At 54.9% G+C, this 20,597-nt stretch overlaps 1 pseudogene; it reads right to left on the reverse strand.

The window, feature by feature from the left end:
- Positions 1-11,359: 11,359 nt before the first annotated feature.
- LOC142076455 (histone H2A.V-like) lies at positions 11,360-12,216 on the reverse strand (annotated as a pseudogene).
- Positions 12,217-20,597: the final 8,381 nt, after the last annotated feature.

Genomic DNA, 20,597 nt, shown 5'->3' on the forward strand with positions numbered 1-20,597 from the left:
ATAGCCCCGGGAATCCCTGGGAATTGAGGGAAACGTTCAGCATAACACCCTCGTTCTGCCTCCTTCGGGACACTGCTTGTGGCTTCAGGGTGGGTCTCCTCAGCGTCATCTAGCTAGGTTTTTGCGTAAACTCCTAGCAAGTGTTTGGGTGAGGGCCTTTCCCCGAGCTCAGGGCTCCCCTTTCTCACTCCTCCAGGCAGCCCCATTGTTAATGTTAATCTTAATCAACATTAATTTTTAAAGTGGTATCATCCTGTGTATAGCCCTCACCCAGAACTGGGTTAAAAGACCAGTTAATAAGAAACCAGAATGATGAAGCTAGTGAGTGGGTGTTTGATTGGAGGAGATCAAGATGTATGTGTTTTAATTTAAGAACACTATGGTGATAGATAGTTTGTTGTGGATTCTATATTGCTCGCTTCTGTAATTTTAAACAATGCAGATTTGTTGCTTAGAAGTTAGATAACTAACAGGTGTGTGTTTGTAATTGTGTGGAGTAGTAATTAATTATAAGCTGTGTGTTTTAGAGGTAGTGAGCTATGGAAACTATAAACAAACGTGGTCCAAGCATGGCTTAGGGACAAATTGCGACCCTATAAGGTAAAAGAGGAAATAAGTTCATGAAGAGTTCACTACCCTGCCGACCACCAGAGCCCACCCGAGACCCCCAAGAAGACCCTAAAGGCTTTAGTGCGCATGTGTTTAAGATGATGTAATATTATAATTAGTTCTCGGAAATGTAATGAATATGTAACAAGGAAATTTAAATTATGTATGAGAAGCATGGATATAAACAGAAAGGTGACTAGACCAGGTGTGCTTGATTTGTGGCAAGTCCACCGAGCACCCAGGCCTGAATAAAACAATATCTCTCCTGAGCGTGTGGAATTGGTTACTTGCACGCCGGGCACGAATCCGCTTTTCGGACAACACCATCTGTCACCGCAGCTCTGGAGGACTTTGTGAAACCGGAGCAGCTGGATGGCGAAAACTGCTTTAAGTGCAGCCAGTAAGATGATTTCTAACGACATATTAGTACTAGATCCTGCGTGAAGGTGCTGCATGTCATCACGCATGTTAGCTTTTCCCGAAGGCTTCATGCACAATAATCATAGAATCATAGAATCATTAAGGTTGGAAAAGACCCGTAAGATCATCGAGTCCAACCGTCAGCCCAACACCACGATGCCCACTAACCATGTCCCTAAACGCCACTTCTACACATCTTTTAAATACTTCCAGGGATGGTGACTCAGCTGCTTCCCTGGGCAGCCTGTTCCGATGCTTGACCGCTATTTCAGTAAAGAAACGTTTCCTAATGTCCAATCTAAAGCTCCCTTGGCACAACTTGAGGCCATTTCCTCTTGTCCTATCAGTAGATGCTTGGGAGAAGAGGCCAACAGCCACCTCGCTACAACCTCCTTTCAGGTAGTTGTAGAGAGCGATGAGGTCTCCCCTCTTCTCCAGACTAAACAGTCCCAGTTCCCTCAGCCGCTCCTCACAAGACTTGTGCTCCAGACCCTTTAGCAGCTTCGTTGCCCTTCTCTGGACAATGAGACGCAGCTTTTTTTTAACCTGGCCTTATGGTACTGAATAGCCTTAAAATAGCGTAAGGATGTGTGAGACATGAAAGCTTGTGTGGCCTTCTGGCGGGGAAAAAGGCTGCATTTCAGGGTGCATTTCAGCACTTGGCTCTGTGCTTGGTTTCAAGGTGTGACAAGATGGTTGCCGCCTCCAAGAGGTTTACAATCCATCGCGTGCCCAAGGTTCTCACGGTGTGTCTGAAAAGGTTTGACGATTTCACCGGCGGGAAATCTTTTGACACTTTCTGGTCATTTTAATGTTCAAGTAGACTTTAGAACATATCAAATCCTTTAAAACACCCTCTCACATAGATACCTTCCTCTTTAGATGTCTTAAAAAATAATAAAATATATAAGCTTTTAACTCCACAGCCATAGACATAACATGCGAGGTGTAGGCATTTAGCACTCCATGCTCGTGTTTTTCTTTCTCTCTTGCAGTCCTTTATGTCTGTGCAGGCCCCTGTTGCTCAACCTCTGCCATGTTAAGTTTTAGCCTTTGGGTTTTTAAATACAGATTTAGCAATGGAGGTTTGTGCAGGCTTGTCTCCACTCTGCTCAGTGTTGGCAGTTTTATCTTCTGTCTGGCTGCCAAGAAACCCCATGTTCCCCAAGGTGTATACGCAACTGGAGCGCAACTTTCTCTTCCTGGAGCAGCAGGTTTCCCAAAGCATGCGCTCTTTCACAAGCTGGCCATGTTGGGTTTTTCGTGTTCCCTTCCGGGATGAGGAGACTTCCCGTGGGAAGACGAGCATGTACTCTGCTCTGGCAGAGCTGCTTTGGCCGAGAACAGTTTCCTGCCACCCAAAGCATCACGTGTTGAAGGCTATTTCGTGTAGTATTTCAGGATTGTCTCTGAGCCCTCTTGGTCTCTCCGTAGGTTGTAGAATATCCCAAGTACTTGGATCTTCGCCCATACACCTCTCAGGCAGCTGGAGAACCGCTCCTCTACGCCTTATACGCTGTCCTGGTGCATAGCGGTGACAGCTGTCATGCAGGACACTATTTCTGCTACACAAAGGTATAGAGCAACTTCCTTCCTAAGAAGGGGAAAATGTGTGCTTGGGAAGACCAACTTTCACGGCAGTTTTACTCGTTGCCAAAGTGAGAAGGTCTCCTTCCCGGCTGCATTGGATTTGTTTTGACGTACTCTTGGTTCTGCAGTCTTCTGCCTGTTTTTGGGGAGAAACCATGCAGTTCATCTCCAGATATCGATGCTTTTCTTCGCAGGCCAGCAACGGACTGTGGTACGAGATGAACGATAAGTCTGTGGTTCTTCAGGACATGGACACAGTTCTCAGGCGGCAAGCTTACCTACTGTTTTATGTCAGGTAATAACAAGGAATCAAACGTGTTTAGAATAGGTTTCCTTTCCTAGTTTTGCTGCCTGTCTTCTCGTCCTCCGGAGTGTTTGCCTTTCTGTCCCAGGAGACCATTACTCCCTGCATCACTCGCTCCTCTCGAATCTGAACTACCCCAGGTCAATCACTGTTTTTCCCTCCTGGGCTTCAGGCTGCCGCCCTGGTGTAAACTGCTACTTGTCTGCTGTCTGAAGGTGGCTGATGTAGAGAAGAGCGCTTCAAGGGGGCCTACAGGGAAGATGGGGAGGGCCTCGTTACCAGGGAGTGTAGTGATAGGGCGAGGAGTAACGCCCTAAACTGAAGGAGGGAAGGTGTAGATGAGATATGAGGAAGAAGTTCTTTACAGTGGGGGTGGTGAGACACTGGAAGAGGTTGTCCAGAGAAGTTGTGGATGCCCCGTCATCCCTGGCAGTGTTCAAGGCCAGGCTGGATGGGGCTTTGAGCAACCGGATCTAGGGGAAGGTGTCTCTGCCGGTGGCAGGGGAGTTGGAACTAGATGATTCCTTCCAACCCAAACCATTCTGTTTCTATGAAATGGAGGCCGTAGGGGGGATAAAGACGAGGTCTTGCTCCGACAGGGGCGGACCTGCTGGGAAGACCCCAATCGAGTTTCCCTTTTGTAGCCTTGGTTACGTCTTCTCTCCGTCGTAGAAATGGCTCCATGAAAATGACAGGCTGGGACTGAACCCCAGAGGAGGCTGCAAGAACAGCCTTAAATGGCGATCGCTCTTTGTTTCTCCAGGCGTTCTGATCTGAAAATTGGAGAAAGGGCTTCTTCCTCAGCGGTACCATCATATGCCCGTTCTGTCCTCAGTCAGTGGGCGGCCGACAGCAAGCAGGTGGGTTCTGTGGGACCGCAGGGTCTGCCTCGTAGGACTAAGGTAACTCTGGGGGGTGGGTCAGGGCACCAGCTGGACAGTGGATTTCTTTCTGGGATCTTGGCGTTGCTCGCTTTTCCCTCCCACGCTGCAGCTTGCTTCCCAGCCGCAACGCTGCTCCCTCTCAGAGCATCCCACCCAGCTCCATCCCATTTGTCCGCCTTTGGCCCTCCTGCCTTTGCAGCTCTCCAGGAGAGCCTTTGGGAGGCCCTTAGCTGTCCCCTCACAGAGCTTCTGGGGTTTCCCCACTGTTTTGGTCCTCTCAGGAGGAAAGGGCAGGACCTTTTCACAGCTCTCTTTGCAGGACATGGCGGTGGGCACGCAGGACTCTCCAGAGGACAGCAGCTCCCCTGCAACAGCCAGCACAAGCCAGCTAACCTGGGCAGGTGCACGGGAGGCATCTGCAGGATGGCCCTGCCCCATCGGGCCAGGCAGGCTCAGCATCATGGCCTTGTGCTTGCATCGCTTCTTCTGCAGCTGCGTAAGGCTGGTGTCCAGAAGGAAAGCTGCGTGCCCGGTCTGCTGTCAGCCATGTGACCGTGTGCCGCACACCGAGCAGGAAGAGAGCAGCAAAGAGGAGCACGGATTCAGCCCTCCCTCCCGCTGCCAGAGGAACGGTGCCAGGGAGAGGGCCCACAACAGATCCCCGCGGCGGGGCAATGATCTCTGCAGCCGGTTCATGGACACCACGGACTACGACCACTCAGCAGGGAAAAGGAGGAGAACTTGTCCTCCAAGTGGTGAGCACGCTTCCAGGGATGACGCAGCTCCAGGGCCCGCCAACGGCAGCTCCCCGTGGGCTCCCGCACCCTGGGCTGCTCGGGAGCAAACCCTGCCCATGCAGAGAGAGCAGAGCGGATCCCTGCGGCGGGGCTATGATCTCCGCAGACTGTTTGTGGACACCGCAGGCTGTGACCCCTCAGCAGGGAGGAGGAGGAGGGTTTCAGTGCAAAGTGAAAGGTGAACATCAGACAAACACTCGGGGCGCTGCGGTGGTGACGGGGGCAGATTGCGACCCTGGATGAGGGAAGAGCACAGCGTCTGACTCCTGCAATGCCGGGGAGGCGGAGGAGGAGGAGGAAGAAGAATCCAGGAAGCACCAAAAGTGCCCCCGGCAGGCACCAAGCTGCACAAAGGGCACCAGCAGCCCGCCCTGTCCCTCCTCCCAGTGCTGCCTCTGGCCAGGAAGAGCTCAGAGAGACCTTCCAGAGCGTTGGCCGGCTCTGCCGCCTGGCCCGCCTGCCCACGGGTCCCTCCAGGAAGAGCTTTGGGATCGCCTTGCGTAAACAACACTCATGTGGTACCAACAGTCAGAAGAGCCAAAGCCAGAATTAAAAACACTTGTTGGCCTTGCACGTGTCATTTAGGGTGTTTTGTTCTCTGTAGGTTTTGAGGCAATTGGTGGAAATAGCCAGTGTGGGAGGTTTATGTTGCGGGATTTTGAAAGCAGCGTGCTTGCATGTGCCCATCTTGCCGTCTCTTCTTTTTAAATATGGAGTTCAAGTCACTCGAACGGAAACGGGCTGGACGAGGCGACGGCGAGCGGGACTGAAAACCGGCTGAACGGCCGGGCCCAGAGGGTGCTGCTCAGTGGCACCAAGTCTAGGGCGAGGCCAGTAAGGAGCGGTGTTGCCCAGGGGTCAGTCTTGGGTGCGACCCCGTTTCACATCTTCCTTAATTAATTAATGGTCTGGGTGATGGGGCAGAGCGCACCCTCAGCAAGCTGGCAGATGACACCAGACCAAGAGGAGTGGCGCTTAAGCCAGGGGGTCGTGCTGCCATCGCGAGGCACCTGGGCAGGCTGGAGAGATGGGCTGACAGGGAGCTCGTGCAGTTCAGCAAGGGGAAGTGCCAAGGGTGCTGTGCGGGTGAGGAGCACCGGCACAGGCTGCCCGGGGAGCTTGTGGAGTCTCCAGCCTTGGAGGTGTTCCACAGCTCTCTGGACATGGTCATGGACAACCGGCTGCAGGTGGCCCTGCTTGAGCAGGGGGGTGACTGGACCAGGTGACTTCACCCTCCAGGTGACCTCCCGGCCAGCCTCAGGTAGCCGGTGATTCTGTGAAATGGGTGCCCAGAAGAGGATCCAGCCGCCAACGCTGTCCCCCTCAGGCGGCCATCGACAGCTCCACCAGGCAGCTGCAGCCCGTGGAGAGGAGCCCAGCCGGAGCAGGCTCCTGGCAGGAGCTGCGGCCCCTGGAGAGGAGCCCACGCAGCAGCAGGTTCTCTGGCCGGAGCTGCGGCCCATGGGGCCCAGGCGGGAGCAGGGGAACGGCGTGAGGAGGACGGGGCGGCAGAGACGAGGCGCTGTGGGCCGCCCGCAGCCCCATTCCCCGTCCCCCTGCGCCGCTCGGCGGGGAGAGGGGGCCGAGGAGTCGGGAAGGGAGGAGGGAGGCTGAGCCTGGGAAGAGCGGGGCCAAAGCATCCAGCGCATCCTCTTCAGTGCCCAAAGCCGCCTTTCTGGGGCTGAAATGCTCAGTTTTCGGGTCCCAACCTGTCTTTTGTGACCCATGGCCTTTCTTAGGGCCCGCGGTTCCCTTTCGAGGGGCTAAACCCGAAGGGCGGAGCTGGTCACCTGGCAACATCTGCCGGAAGTCCGTGGGAGAGGTCCCAGGACAGCCAATGGCATTTGAGGAGGTGGGGGCAAGGCCTGTGATTGCTCTGTAGCCAGAGAGCCAATCAGAGGAAACAGAACCGCAGGGAAGGGCGGGCAGTAGTGGTGGGGGGTGTGGCTTCTCAGGCAGCCAATAAGAGAGAGCATCACCTCAAGGGAGGGTGGGCCTGAAACCAGGGCAGAGTGACAGCCCCAGGCAGCAATCGGAGGCCATCAGCTCAAGGGAAGGGCGGGCACTGCAGCACAGCAGCCTGACCGCCTGGGGCCAATCAGAGGCAGCATCCCCTCAGGGGAGGAGACTGACAGCCCTCCCGACCTATGCCGGCGAAGACGGATCTGAGAAGAAGGCGGGCTCCGGCGGCAGCCAGGCCGAGCTTCAGCATGGCGCACATGGGGCCCGCCCCGAGGCCGAGCAGCCCCCGGCCAGGCCCGGGGCCCCTCTTCCCCCCGTCCACCCCCTCTCTCCCGTGCCCCCTCCCCGGCCGCCCCCATGTTCTGGACCCCCCCGACTCCATGGGAGCCCCCGGCTCACAGAGAGTCGGTGTCCCGTGGCCGTGCCGCTGGACGGCAGCCATGGGCCACCGGGCTTCTCGCCGCCATCGCCTCTGGCATCCGACCAACGGTGACGAGGACGTGACGGTGAGGCCGCCAGGGTGGGAGTGGGGTACACGAGGATGGGTGGGGGGTGATGCTTGTTGTGGGGCCGCCCGCCATCACCTCCCCCACACCCCCTCCACGCAGCGCAAGGGACCCCGCAGCAGCCTGAAGGGTGGCGAGGAGGGGGAGGCCGTGGCCGCCACCCCGCGTCTCCCCCCGAGATGGTGAGTTGAGCGCGGGGGGATGGCGGGGCGGGGGTCTGCCCCTGAAAGCAGGGGGGGTCCCAGGGTTGATGCTCTCCCCCCGTCTCTCCCCACAGCTGCTGCACATCATGTCCCACCTGCTGAGCCTGGGCCAGACCTGCCGCTACCTCCACGAGGTGTGCGACAGCGAGGCCGCCTGGCGCCACTTCTGACCCGGCAGTGCCCGGCTCTGCAGGAAGGCCGCCATCCTCAAGTGTGAGTCGGTGCCATTGTCCGGGGCGGGGGGTGGTGGAACTTTTTTCCCCAGCGTCATTTGTAGAGTGCAAAGCTGTGATTCTAGGCTTGAAAGCCTTGCTTTTGGGTCCCAAAGCCTCATTTTTAGGGTACAAACCCTCATTTATAGTTCCAAACTGCCCTTTTCAGGTTCCAAGACTCATTTTAAGGGCCGAGAGCCATTGGTTATTTTTAAGGCCAAAAGACTGATTTTGAGGGTCCAAACCCTCATTTTTAGCTTCCAAAGCCTCCTTTTCAGGGAGCAACGCCTCATTTTTAGGAGGCAGTCTGCAATTTGGATGGCCCAAAGCCGCCTTTTGAGCTTTGAAAGGCCCATATTTGGGGTGCAAAGCCTTAGCGTTTGGTACCAAAGCATCATTTTAGGGCACAACACCTAATTTCAGGGTTCAAAGCCTCAACTTCGTTTCCAAAGCCCCATTTCTAAGGCCCAAAGCCGCATTCTCTAAGCCCGAAACCCTCCTTTTGAGGGTCCAAACTCTCATTTGGAAACTCTCATTTACAGGTCAAAGCCTCCATTGGAGTGCCCAAAGCCCTATTTTAGGGACCAAAGGTTCCCTTCTGGGGGCCAGAGAGGAACCAAGAAGTTCCCCTCCTTTGCGGGGTCAAAAGCCTCATTTGTGGCACCTCGGCTATCCTTCTTTGTGCCCAAAGCCTCCTGCTAAGGGCTGAAATCCTCATTTTTCAGGTCCCAACGTGTCTTTTGTGACCCATAGCCTTTTTTTAGGGCCCACAGTTTTACTTAGAGGGTCTAAACCCTCATTTTTTAGGGAAGAAAGCTTTGTTTTAGGGTCTAAAGCTATCTTCAGAGTGTCCAAAGCCGCGTTTTACTTTGCAAAGCCTTCGGTTTGGCTTCCAGCGCCTCATTTTTATGGTCCAAAGGCTCAGCTGTAGTTGGCAAAGTCTCCTTTTCGCAGCCCAAGGCTGCATTTTTACTTGCCGAAGCCTCATTTTCAGGCTCCTAACCAGCATTTTTAGGATCCAGCCAGTTGGTTTCAGGTTCCAAGCTGCATCTTGAGTGTCCAAACCCTCCTTTTTATGGTCCAAACCCCCTCTCTTAGGGCCCAAAGCCTCATTTGGAGAGTCCAAAGCTTTGATTCTAGGGTATAAACCCTCCTTTTTGGGGTATCAACCCTCATTTGTAAGTTGCAAGCCCTGCTTCTAATGTCCAAAGACTCATCTTAAGGACCCAGAGCATCACTTTGAAGGCCCAGAGTCTGGCTGTGAGGGTCCAAAGTGTCATTTGTAGAGGGCAAACCCGTATTTACAAGTTATTTTCAGGGACCAAGGCCTCATTTTTAGGAGTCAGACTGCAATTCTGAAGGCCCAAATCCTCCTCTTCAGCCTCCAAAGATGAGTTTTTAGTGTGCAAAGCCTTACGTTTTGGTACCAAAGCATCATTTTAGGGCACAAAACCTGATTTGAGGGTTCAAAGTCTCGTTTTCATTTTCAAAGCCTGATTTGTAGGGCCCAAAGCCTCATTTGTAGGGCCCAAAGCTTTGATTCTAGGGTCCAAACCCTCCTTTTTTAGGCTCCAAGCCCTCCTTTTTTTAAAGCTGCATGCCTTCCTGTTTTTTAGGCTCGATACCCTCCTTTTTCAGGGGTCCAAGCCCTCTTGGTTCTTTTAGGCTGCAAGCCCTCAAGGTTTTTTTTGGCACGATTACCCTCCTTTTTTTTAGTCTGCAAGCCCTCCTGGTTTTTTTAGGCTCGATTACCCACCTTTTTTTCAAGCTGCAAACCCGCCTTTTTTGCAGGCTCCAAACCCGCCTGTTTTTTAGGCACGATTACCCGCCTTTTTTTTAGGCACGATTGCCCTCCTTTTTTTAGGCACGATTGCCCTCCGCAGGATTACCCTCCTTTTTTTTAGGCTCCAAGCCCTCCTTTTTTTTAGGCTGCAAGCCCTCCTGGTTTTTTTAGGCTCTAAGCCCTCCTTATTTTTAGGCTGCAAGCCCTCCTTTTATTAGGCTGCAAACCTTCCTTTCCTGAGGACCAAGCCCCCCTTTTTTAAGGTCCAAGCCCGCCTTTTTTAGGCTCGTTATCCTCCTTCTTATACGCTTGCTATCCTCCTTTTTCAGAGGTTGAAGCCCCCCTGGTTTTTTTAGGCTGCAAGCCCTCCTGGTTTTTTTAGGTTGCAAAGCCTTAGGTTTTGGTACCAAAGCATCATTTTAGGGCACAAAGCCTGATTTGAGGGTTCAAAGTCTCATTTTCATTTTCAAAGCCTCATTTGTAGGGCCCAAAGCCTCATTTGAAGGGCCCAAAGCTTTGATTCTAGGGTCCAAACCACCGAGGCGAAGGGCTCCGGAGCGGAGCATCGCGCCGGGGACCCTTCCTGAAGCGGCAAAACCGCGGCAAAAACCGCCAAGGCAAAAGCGCAGGGAGAGAGAGGCTGCCCCAGCCCCCTCCCCCGAGCCGGGGGAGCGAGCTCCTGACGAGCGGCGGCTCTGACTCAGCGCGGGCGGGGACAGGCGGGACGGCGGCCAAACCCCCTCGGGTACAGGAGCAGCCCCCAGGGAGCGCGAGCGACCCGGAGCGCGGCGAACAGGGCGGGCAAACAGGGCGTGGCGCCTCAGGTGGGGCGGGCAGTGCGGGCGGGCAGGGCGCAGCCGCCCCCAGGCTCTAGAGGTGAGCTCAACTCGTGGTCGTCGCCCTCCCAGAAGAGGACCCGGCCATGGTTTCCACTCGATGGCCAAAAGCCATCGCCAGAAGAAACGCGTTTTATCCCCTTCCCCCTTCGAACCTCGGTTAAATCCCTCTCGATGAGCCCCGCCAACTCATAGGCGAGAATCCTTTTCCCCCTGTGAGACAGCTGAACTCCGTCCGTCGCCAGCAGCCCCGGTGCCGTGTAAACCTCCCCGTGGTCAAAGCAGCCAAAATTTTGCCGATGGCACCAGCCCCTGAGCCACGTGTTGATCCGATGAGTTTTCTGTTCCCTTCAGTATTCCTCCCTGCCACTGAAGGGATTGAGGGAAACACCACCTGTGCTCCCGATCCTCCCACCAGTCGCCCCAGCGCCCTGAAGTCCCTTTTGATCGCTTTGGGACTTCTCTCTGCACCCTCCTCACTGCCAGCCTGTATAACCAGTAGCGGGTAGTGATCGGAGGGCTGTACCAGACTGGGGAGCTTCCTAGTAATGTCCTTAACCCGGGCCCCAGGGAGGCAGCAGACTTCCCTGTGGGATGGGTCTGGCCGGCAAATTGGGCCCTCCGTCCCCCTCAGAAGGGAATCACCTAGGACAATTACCCTCCTTTTTTCCTTCCCGGAGGCAGTCGTCATGCGTGGGGCTGACTGCCTCGCCTCGGGCAACCCCCTGGATGGGCCTTCATCTGCGTCCTCGTTTGTCTGGCCCTCAAGTTCCAGGGCCCCATATCTGTTCTGTAAGGGCAACTGGGAAGGTTGGGGTGAGGGAGGCCGGGCGGGGGTTCGCCTGGCGCCCCGAGCAGGGACCTGTGTCCATTCCCCACCCCCCCGTCGCCTGGGTCCCCTCCTTCTGCCTGGTGGCAAGAGGGCGGGGGATCCTCCGCTTCTTGTGGAGCCTCCACTTGCTGCCCTTGCCTCAGGGATGGTAGGGTGCGGCTCCACCAATCTATCTCCCTCTCACACTCCCTGATACTCCTTAACCTCTCCACCTCCTCCTTCAGCTCTGCCACCAGGCTGAGCAGATCATCCACCTGGTCACAGCGCACACAGGTGTTGTCTCTGCTGCCCTCCTGTACCAGGGACAGGCTCAGGCACTCCCTGCAGCCGGAGACCTGGACAGATGTATGTTTGCGTGGGGGCTCGGTCTGGGTCGCCACATTCCTTCTGGGGGTGGCCTTTGTTTTTTTTTTTTTTAAATTAAAAAATGGTTTATCCCTTCCATTTTTGTATAAAACCCAGGGGAGCAGCCGAGCCCCTCGCCCACCGCCCCGACTGCCGCCCCCCCACAAGGTACAACTTTGCGTCAAACTTTGAATCTAAAGCCCATACCAATGTTTGGTACAGTCAATCGCCTGTGCTCTTCCTTTGAACTATTCCTTAAAAAAAAATTCCACGTATCCCCAAGATTTCTTCTGTCCCAGGTACAGTACGACGACGGGAGGGAACGGGCCGCTTCCTTTGGCTTTTTTTTTTCCCCCTCTATGCCGTTTTTTGTTGTCCCTTCTTTCCAATTAGAGACTTGTGAATGTGCGGGATGACGCCTCCACCAGCAATGGTGGCTTTGGTCAGCGAATCCAACTCCTTGTCCCTGCGGATCGCCAGCTGCAGGTGACGGGGAGTGATCCGCTTGACTTTCAGATCCTTTGAGGCATTGCCCGCCAGCTCCAGCACCTCGGCGGTGAGGTACTCCTGGATGGCGGCGCTGTAGACGGCTGCGGTGGCTCCCCCTCGCCCGTGGCTGGTGGGCCGAGTCTTTAAGTGCCTGTGGATCCGTCCCACGGGGAACTGCAGGCCGGCCCTCTGTGAGCGCGACACCGCCTTCGCCTTGGCTTTCCCGCTGTCCTTTCCCGCCTTACCACCAGCCATGGTGTCGGTGCCAGTGTCGGCGCCGCGCCTGTCCTCTGGTCCCGAGTCCGCGCTGGAGCCGCCTCAGGAGCCGCCATTCGTTGTGGATGAGCCTCCTCCACACCATCAATAGCTGAACTGAGCGGTGCCACAGAGAGGTCACTCTTGATAGCCCCGGGAATCCCTGGGAATTGAGGGAAACGTTCAGCATAACACCCTCGTTCTGCCTCCTTCGGGACACTGCTTGTGGCTTCAGGGTGGGTCTCCTCCGCGTCATCTAGCTAGGTTTTTGCGTAAACTCCTAGCAAGTGTTTGGGTGAGGGCCTTTCCCCGAGCTCAGGGCTCCCCTTTCTCACTCCTCCAGGCAGCCCCATTGTTAATGTTAATCTTAATCAACATTAATTTTTAAAGTGGTATCATCCTGTGTATAGCCCTCACCCAGAACTGGGTTAAAAGACCAGTTAATAAGAAACCAGAATGATGAAGCTAGTGAGTGGGTGTTTGATTGGAGGAGATCAAGATGTATGTGTTTTAATTTAAGAACACTATGGTGATAGATAGTTTGTTGTGGATTCTATATTGCTCGCTTCTGTAATTTTAAACAATGCAGATTTGTTGCTTAGAAGTTAGATAACTAACAGGTGTGTGTTTGTAATTGTGTGGAGTAGTAATTAATTATAAGCTGTGTGTTTTAGAGGTAGTGAGCTATGGAAACTATAAACAAACGTGGTCCAAGCATGGCTTAGGGACAAATTGCGACCCTATAAGGTAAAAGAGGAAATAAGTTCATGAAGAGTTCACTACCCTGCCGACCACCAGAGCCCACCCGAGACCCCCAAGAAGACCCTAAAGGCTTTAGTGCGCATGTGTTTAAGATGATGTAATATTATAATTAGTTCTCGGAAATGTAATGAATATGTAACAAGGAAATTTAAATTATGTATGAGAAGCATGGATATAAACAGAAAGGTGACTAGACCAGGTGTGCTTGATTTGTGGCAAGTCCACCGAGCACCCAGGCCTGAATAAAACAATATCTCTCCTGAGCGTGTGGAATTGGTTACTTGCACGCCGGGCACGAATCCACTTTTCGGACAACACCATCTGTCACCGCAGCTCTGGAGGACTTTGTGAAACCGGAGCAGCTGGATGGCGAAAACTGCTTTAAGTGCAGCCAGTAAGATGATTTCTAACGACATATTAGTACTAGATCCTGCGTGAAGGTGCTGCATGTCATCACGCATGTTAGCTTTTCCCGAAGGCTTCATGCACAATAATCATAGAATCATAGAATCATTAAGGTTGGAAAAGACCCGTAAGATCATCGAGTCCAACCGTCAGCCCAACACCACGATGCCCACTAACCATGTCCCTAAACGCCACTTCTACACATCTTTTAAATACTTCCAGGGATGGTGACTCAGCTGCTTCCCTGGGCAGCCTGTTCCGATGCTTGACCGCTATTTCAGTAAAGAAACGTTTCCTAATGTCCAATCTAAAGCTCCCTTGGCGCAACTTGAGGCCATTTCCTCTCGTCCTATCGGTAGTTACTTGGGAGAAGAGGCCAACAGCCACCTCGCTACAACCTCCTTTCAGGTAGTTGTAGAGAGCGATGAGGTCTCCCCTCTTCTCCAGACTAAACAGTCCCAGTTCCCTCAGCCGCTCCTCACAAGACTTGTGCTCCAGACCCTTTAGCAGCTTCGTTGCCCTTCTCTGGACAATGAGACGCAGCTTTTTTTTAACCTGGCCTTATGGTACTGAATAGCCTTAAAATAGCGTAAGGATGTGTGAGACATGAAAGCTTGTGTGGCCTTCTGGCGGGGAAAAAGGCTGCATTTCAGGGTGCATTTCAGCACTTGGCTCTGTGCTTGGTTTCAAGGTGTGACAAGATGGTTGCCGCCTCCAAGAGGTTTACAATCCATCGTGTGCCCAAGGTTCTCACGGTGTGTCTGAAAAGGTTTGACGATTTCACCGTCGGGAAATCTTTTGACACTTTCTCATCATTTTAATGTTCAAGTAGACTTTAGAACATATCAAATCCTTTAAAACACCCTCTCACATAGATACCTTCCTCTTTAGATGTCTTAAAAAATAATAAAATATATAAGCTTTTAACTCCACAGCCATAGACATAACATGCGAGGTGTAGGCATTTAGCACTCCATGCTCGTGTTTTTCTTTCTCTCTTGCAGTCCTTTATGTCTGTGCAGGCCCCTGTTGCTCAACCTCTGCCATGTTAAGTTTTAGCCTTTGGGTTTTTAAATACAGATTTAGCAATGGAGGTTTGTGCAGGCTTGTCTCCACTCTGCTCAGTGTTGGCAGTTTTATCTTCTGTCTGGCTGCCAAGAAACCCCATGTTCCCCAAGGTGTATACGCAACTGGAGCGCAACTTTCTCTTCCTGGAGCAGCAGGTTTCCCAAAGCATGCGCTCTTTCACAAGCTGGCCATGTTGGGTTTTTCGTGTTCCCTTCCGGGATGAGGAGACTTCCCGTGGGAAGATGAGCATGTACTCTGCTCTGGCAGAGCTGCTTTGGCCGAGAACAGTTTCCTGCCACCCAAAGCATCACGTGTTGAAGGCTATTTCGTGTAGTATTTCAGGATTGTCTCTGAGCCCTCTTGGTCTCTCCGTAGGTTGTAGAATATCCCAAGTACTTGGATCTTCGCCCATACACCTCTCAGGCAGCTGGAGAACCGCTCCTCTACGCCTTATACGCTGTCCTGGTGCATAGCGGTGACAGCTGTCATGCAGGACACTATTTCTGCTACACAAAGGTATAGAGCAACTTCCTTCCTAAGAAGGGGAAAATGTGTGCTTGGGAAGACCAACTTTCACGGCAGTTTTACTCGTTGCCAAAGTGAGAAGGTCTCCTTCCCGGCTGCATTGGATTTGTTTTGACGTACTCTTGGTTCTGCAGTCTTCTGCCTGTTTTTGGGGAGAAACCATGCAGTTCATCTCCAGATATCGATGCTTTTCTTCGCAGGCCAGCAACGGACTGTGGTACGAGATGAACGATAAGTCTGTGGTTCTTCAGGACATGGACACAGTTCTCAGGCGGCAAGCTTACCTACTGTTTTATGTCAGGTAATAACAAGGAATCAAACGTGTTTAGAATAGGTTTCCTTTCCTAGTTTTGCTGCCTGTCTTCTCGTCCTCCGGAGTGTTTGCCTTTCTGTCCCAGGAGACCATTACTCCCTGCATCACTCGCTCCTCTCGAATCTGAACTACCCCAGGTCAATCACTGTTTTTCCCTCCTGGGCTTCAGGCTGCCGCCCTGGTGTAAACTGCTACTTGTCTGCTGTCTGAAGGTGGCTGATGTAGAGAAGAGCGCTTCAAGGGGGCCTACAGGGAAGATGGGGAGGGCCTCGTTACCAGGGAGTGTAGTGATAGGGCGAGGAGTAACGCCCTAAACTGAAGGAGGGAAGGTGTAGATGAGATATGAGGAAGAAGTTCTTTACAGTGGGGGTGGTGAGACACTGGAAGAGGTTGTCCAGAGAAGTTGTGGATGCCCCGTCATCCCTGGCAGTGTTCAAGGCCAGGCTGGATGGGGCTTTGAGCAACCGGATCTAGGGGAAGGTGTCCCTGCCGGTGGCAGGGGAGTTGGAACTAGATGATTCCTTCCAACCCAAACCATTCTGTTTCTATGAAATGGAGGCCGTAGGGGGGATAAAGACGAGGTCTTGCTCCGACAGGGGCGGACCTGCTGGGAAGACCCCAATCGAGTTTCCCTTTTGTAGCCTTGGTTACGTCTTCTCTCCGTCGTAGAAATGGCTCCATGAAAATGACAGGCTGGGACTGAACCCCAGAGGAGGCTGCAAGAACAGCCTTAAATGGCGATCGCTCTTTGTTTCTCCAGGCGTTCTGATCTGAAAATTGGAGAAAGGGCTTCTTCCTCAGCGGTACCATCATATGCCCGTTCTGTCCTCAGTCAGTGGGCGGCCGACAGCAAGCAGGTGGGTTCTGTGGGACCGCAGGGTCTGCCTCGTAGGACTAAGGTAACTCTGGGGGGTGGGTCAGGGCACCAGCTGGACAGTGGATTTCTTTCTGGGATCTTGGCGTTGCTCGCTTTTCCCTCCCACGCTGCAGCTTGCTTCCCAGCCGCAACGCTGCTCCCTCTCAAAGCATCCCACCTAGCTCCATCCCATTTGTCCGCCTTTGGCCCTCCTGCCTTTGCAGCCCTCCAGGAGGGCTGTCCCCTCACAGAGCTTCTGGGGTTTCCCTGCTGTTCTGGTCCTCTCAGGAGGAAAGGGCAGGACCTTTTCACAGCTCTCTTTGCAGGACATGGCGGTGGGCACGCAGGACTCTCCAGAGGACAGCAGCTCCTCCACAACAGCCAGCACAAGCCAGCTAACCTGGGCAGGTGCACGGGAGGCATCTGCAGGATGGCCGAGCCCCATCGGGCCAGGCAGGCTCAGCATCATCTTCTGTGTGGGCTTGTGCTTGCATCGCTTCTTCTGCAGCTGCATAAGGCTGGTGTCCAGAAGGAAGGCTGCGTGCCCGGTCTGCTGTCAGCCATGTGACCGAGCAGGAAGAGAGCAGCAAAGAGGAGCACGGATTCAGCCCTCCCTCCCGCTGCCAGAGGAACGGTGCCAGGGAGAGGGCCCACAACAGATCCCCGCGGCGGGGCAATGATCTCTGCAGCCGGTTCATGGACACCACGGACTACGACCACTCAGCAGGGAAAAGGAGGAGAACTTGTCCTCAAAGTGGTGAGCACGCTTCCAGGGATGACGCAGCTCCAGGGCCCGCCAACGGCAGCTCCCAGTCGGCTCCCGCACCCAGTGCTGCTCGGGAGCAAACCCTGCCCATGCAGAGAGAGCAGAGCGGATCCCTGCGGCAGGGCTATGATCTCCGCAGACCGTTTGTGGACACCGCAGGCTGTGACCCCTCAGCAGGGAGGAGGAGGAGGGTTTCAGCGCAAAGTGAAAGGTGAACGTCAGACAAACACTCGGGGCGCTGCAGTGGTGGCGGGAACAGACTGCGACCCTGGATGAGGGAAGAGCACAGCGTCTGACTCCTGCAATGCCGGGGAGGAGGAGGAGGAGGAGGAAGAAGAATCCAGGAAGCACCAAAAGTGCCCCCGGCAGGCACCAAGCTGCACAAAGGGCACCAGCAGCCCGCCCTGTCCCTCCTCCCAGTGCTGCCTCTGGCCAGGAAGAGCTCAGAGAGACCTTCCAGAGCGTTGGCCGGCTCTGCCGGCTGGCCCGCCTGCCCACAGGTCCCTCCAGGAAGAGCTTTGGGATCGCCTTGCGTGAACAACACTCATGTGGTACCAACAGTCAGAAGAGCCAAAGCCAGAATTAAAAACACTTGTTGGCCTTGCACGTGTCATTTAGGGTGTGTTTTGTTCTCTGTAGGTTTTGAGGAAATCGTGGAAATAGCCAGTGTGGGAGGTTTATGTTGCGGGATTTTGAAAGCTGCGTGCTTGCATGTGCCCATCTTGCCGTCTCTTCTTTTTAAATATGGAGTTCAAGTCACTCGAACGGAAACGGGCTGGACGAGGCGACGGCGAGCGGGACTGAAAACCGGCTGAACGGCCGGGCCCAGAGGGTGCTGCTCAGTGGCACCAAGTCCAGGGCGAGGCCAGTAACGAGCGGTGTTGCCCAGGGGTCAGTCCTGGGTGCGACCCCGTTTAACCTCTTCCTTCATTAATTAATGTCTGGGTGATGGGGCAGAGTGCACCCTCGACAAGCTGGCAGATGACACCAGACCAAGAGGAGTGGCGCTTAGGCCAGGGGGTCGTGCTGCCATCGCGAGGCACCTGGGCAGGCTGGAGAGATGGGCTGACAGGGAGCTCATGCAGTTCAGCAAGAGGAAGTGCCAAGGGTGCTGTGCGGGTGAGGAGCACCGGCACAGGCTGCCCGGGGAGCTTGTGGAGTCTCCAGCCTTGGAGGTGTTCCACAGCTCTCTGGACATGGTCATGGACAACCGGCTGCAGGTGGCCCTGCTTGAGCAGGGGGGTGACTGGACCAGGTGACTTCACCCTCCAGGTGACCTCCCGGCCAGCCTCAAGTAGCCGGTGATTCTGTGAAATGGGTGCCCAGAAGAGGATCCAGCCACCAACGCTGTCCCCTTCAGGCGGCCATCGACAGCTCCACCAGGCAGCTGCAGCCCGTGGAGAGGAGCCCAGCCGGAGCAGGCTCCTGGCAGGAGCTGCGGCCCCTGGAGAGGAGCCCAGGCAGCAGCAGGTTCTCTGGCCGGAGCTGCGGCCCGTGGGGCCCAGGCGGGAGCAGGGGAACGGCGTGAGGAAGACGAGGCGGCAGAGACGAGGCGCTGTGGGCCGCCCGCAGCCCCATTCCCCGTCCCGCTGCGCCGCTCGGCGGGGAGAGGGGGCCGAGGAGTCGGGAAGGGAGGAGGGAGGCTGAGCCTGGGAAGAGCGGGACCAAAGCATCCAGCCCATCCTGTTTAGTGCCCAAAGCCGCCTTTCTGGGGCTGAAATGCTCAGTTTTCGGGTCCCAACCTGTCTTTTGTGACCCATGGCCTTTCTTAGGGCCCGCGGTTCCCTTTCGAGGGGCTAAACCCGAAGGGCGGAGCTGGTCACCTGGCAACATCTGCCGGAAGTCCGTGGGAGAGGTCCCAGGACAGCCAATGGCATTTGAGGAGGCGGGGGCAAGGCCTGTGATTGCTCTGTAGCCAGAGAGCCAATCAGAGGAAACAGAACCGCGGGGAAGGGCGGGCACTGGTGGTGGGGGGAGTGGCCTCTCAGGCAGCCAATAAGAGAGAGCATCACCTCAAGGGAGGCCTGAAACCAGGGCAGAGTGACAGCCCCAGGCAGCAATCGGACGTCATCAGCTCAAGTGAAGGGCGGGCACTGCAGCACAGCAGCCTGACCGCCTGGGGCCAATCAGAGGCAGCATCCCCTCAGGGGAGGAGACTGACAGCCCTCCCGACCTATGCCGGCAAAGACCGATGTGAGAAGAAGGCGGGCTCCGGCGGCAGCCAGGCCGAGCTTCAGCATGGTGCATGTGGGGCCTGCCCCGAGGCCGAGCAGCCCCCGGCCCGGGGCCCCTCTTCCCCCCGTCCACCCCGTCTCTCCCGTGCCCCCCTCCCCGGCCGCCCCCATGTTCTGGACCCCCCTGACTCCATGGGAGCCCCCGGCTCACAGAGAGTCAGTGTCCCGTGGCCGTGCCGCTGGACGGCAGCCATGGGCCACCGGGCTTCTCGCCACCATCGCCTCTGGCATCCGACCGACGGTGACGAGGACGTGACGGTGAGGCCGCCGGGGTGGGAGTGGGGTACACGAGGATGGGTGGCAGGGGGTGATGCTTGTTGTGGGGCCGCCTTCCATCACCTCCCCCACACCCCCTCCACGCAGCGCAAGGGACCCCACAGCAGCCTGAAGGGTGGCGAGGAGGGGGAGGACGTGGCCGCCACCCAGCGTCTCCCCCTGAGATGGTGAGTTGAGCAGGGGGGGATGGCGGGGCGGGGGTCTGCCCCTGAAAGCAGGGGGGGTCCCAGGGTTGATGCTCTCCCCCTCGTCTCTCCCCACAGCTGCTGCACATCATGTCCCACCTGCTGAGCCTGGGCCAGACCTGCCGCTACCTCCACGAGGTGTGCGACAGCGAGGCCGCCTGGCGCCACTTCTGACCCGGCAGCGCCCGGCTCTGCAGGAAGGCCGCCATCCTCAAGTGTGAGTCCCTGCCATTGTCCGGGGCGGCGGGTGGTGGAACATTTTTCCCCAGCGTCATTTGTAGAGTGCAAAGCTGTGATTCTAGGCTTGAAAGCCTTGCTTTTGGGTCCCAAAGCCTCATTTTTAGGGTACAAACCCTCATTTATAGTTCCAAACTGCCCTTTTCAGGTTCCAAGACTCATTTTAAGGGCCGAGAGCCTTTGGTTATTTTTAAGGCCAAAAGACTGATTTTGAGGGTCCAAACCCTCATTTTTAGCTTCCAAAGCCTCCTTTTCAGGGAGCAACGCCTCATTTTTAGGAGGCAGTCTGCAATTTGGATGGCCCAAAGCCGCCTTTTGAGCTTTGAATGGCCCATATTTGGGGTGCAAAGCCTTAGCGTTTGGTACCAAAGCATCATTTTAGGGCACAACACCTAATTTCAGGGTTCAAAGCCTCAACTTCGTTTCCAAAGCCCCATTTCTAAGGCCCAAAGCCGCATTCTCTAAGCCCGAAACCCTCCTTTTGAGGGTCCAAACTCTCATTTGGAAACTCTCATTTACAGGTCAAAGCCTCCATTGGAGTGCCCAAAGCCCTATTTTAGGGACCGAAGGTTCCCTTCTGGGGGCCAGAGAGGAACCAAGAAGTTCCCCTCCTTTGCGGGGTCAAAAGCCTCATTTGTGGCACCTCGGCCATCCTTCTTTGTGCCCAAAGCCTCCTGCTTAGGGCCGAAATCCTCATTTTTCAGGTCCCAACGTGTCTTTTGTGACCCATAGCCTTTTTTTAGGGCCCACAGTTTTACTTAGAGGGTCTAAACCCTCATTTTTTAGGGAAGAAAGCTTTGTTTTAGGGTCTAAAGCTATCTTTAGAGTGTCCAAAGCCGCGTTTTACTTTGCAAAACCTTCGGTTTGGCTTCCAGCGCCTCATTTTTATGGTCCAAAGGCTCAGCTGTAGTTTGCAAAGTCTCCTTTTTGCAGCCCAGGGCTG

The sequence above is a fragment of the Calonectris borealis genome, unplaced genomic scaffold (assembly GCF_964195595.1).
Source record: "Calonectris borealis unplaced genomic scaffold, bCalBor7.hap1.2 HAP1_SCAFFOLD_50, whole genome shotgun sequence".
In the NCBI taxonomy this organism is placed as follows: Eukaryota; Metazoa; Chordata; class Aves; order Procellariiformes; family Procellariidae; genus Calonectris; species Calonectris borealis.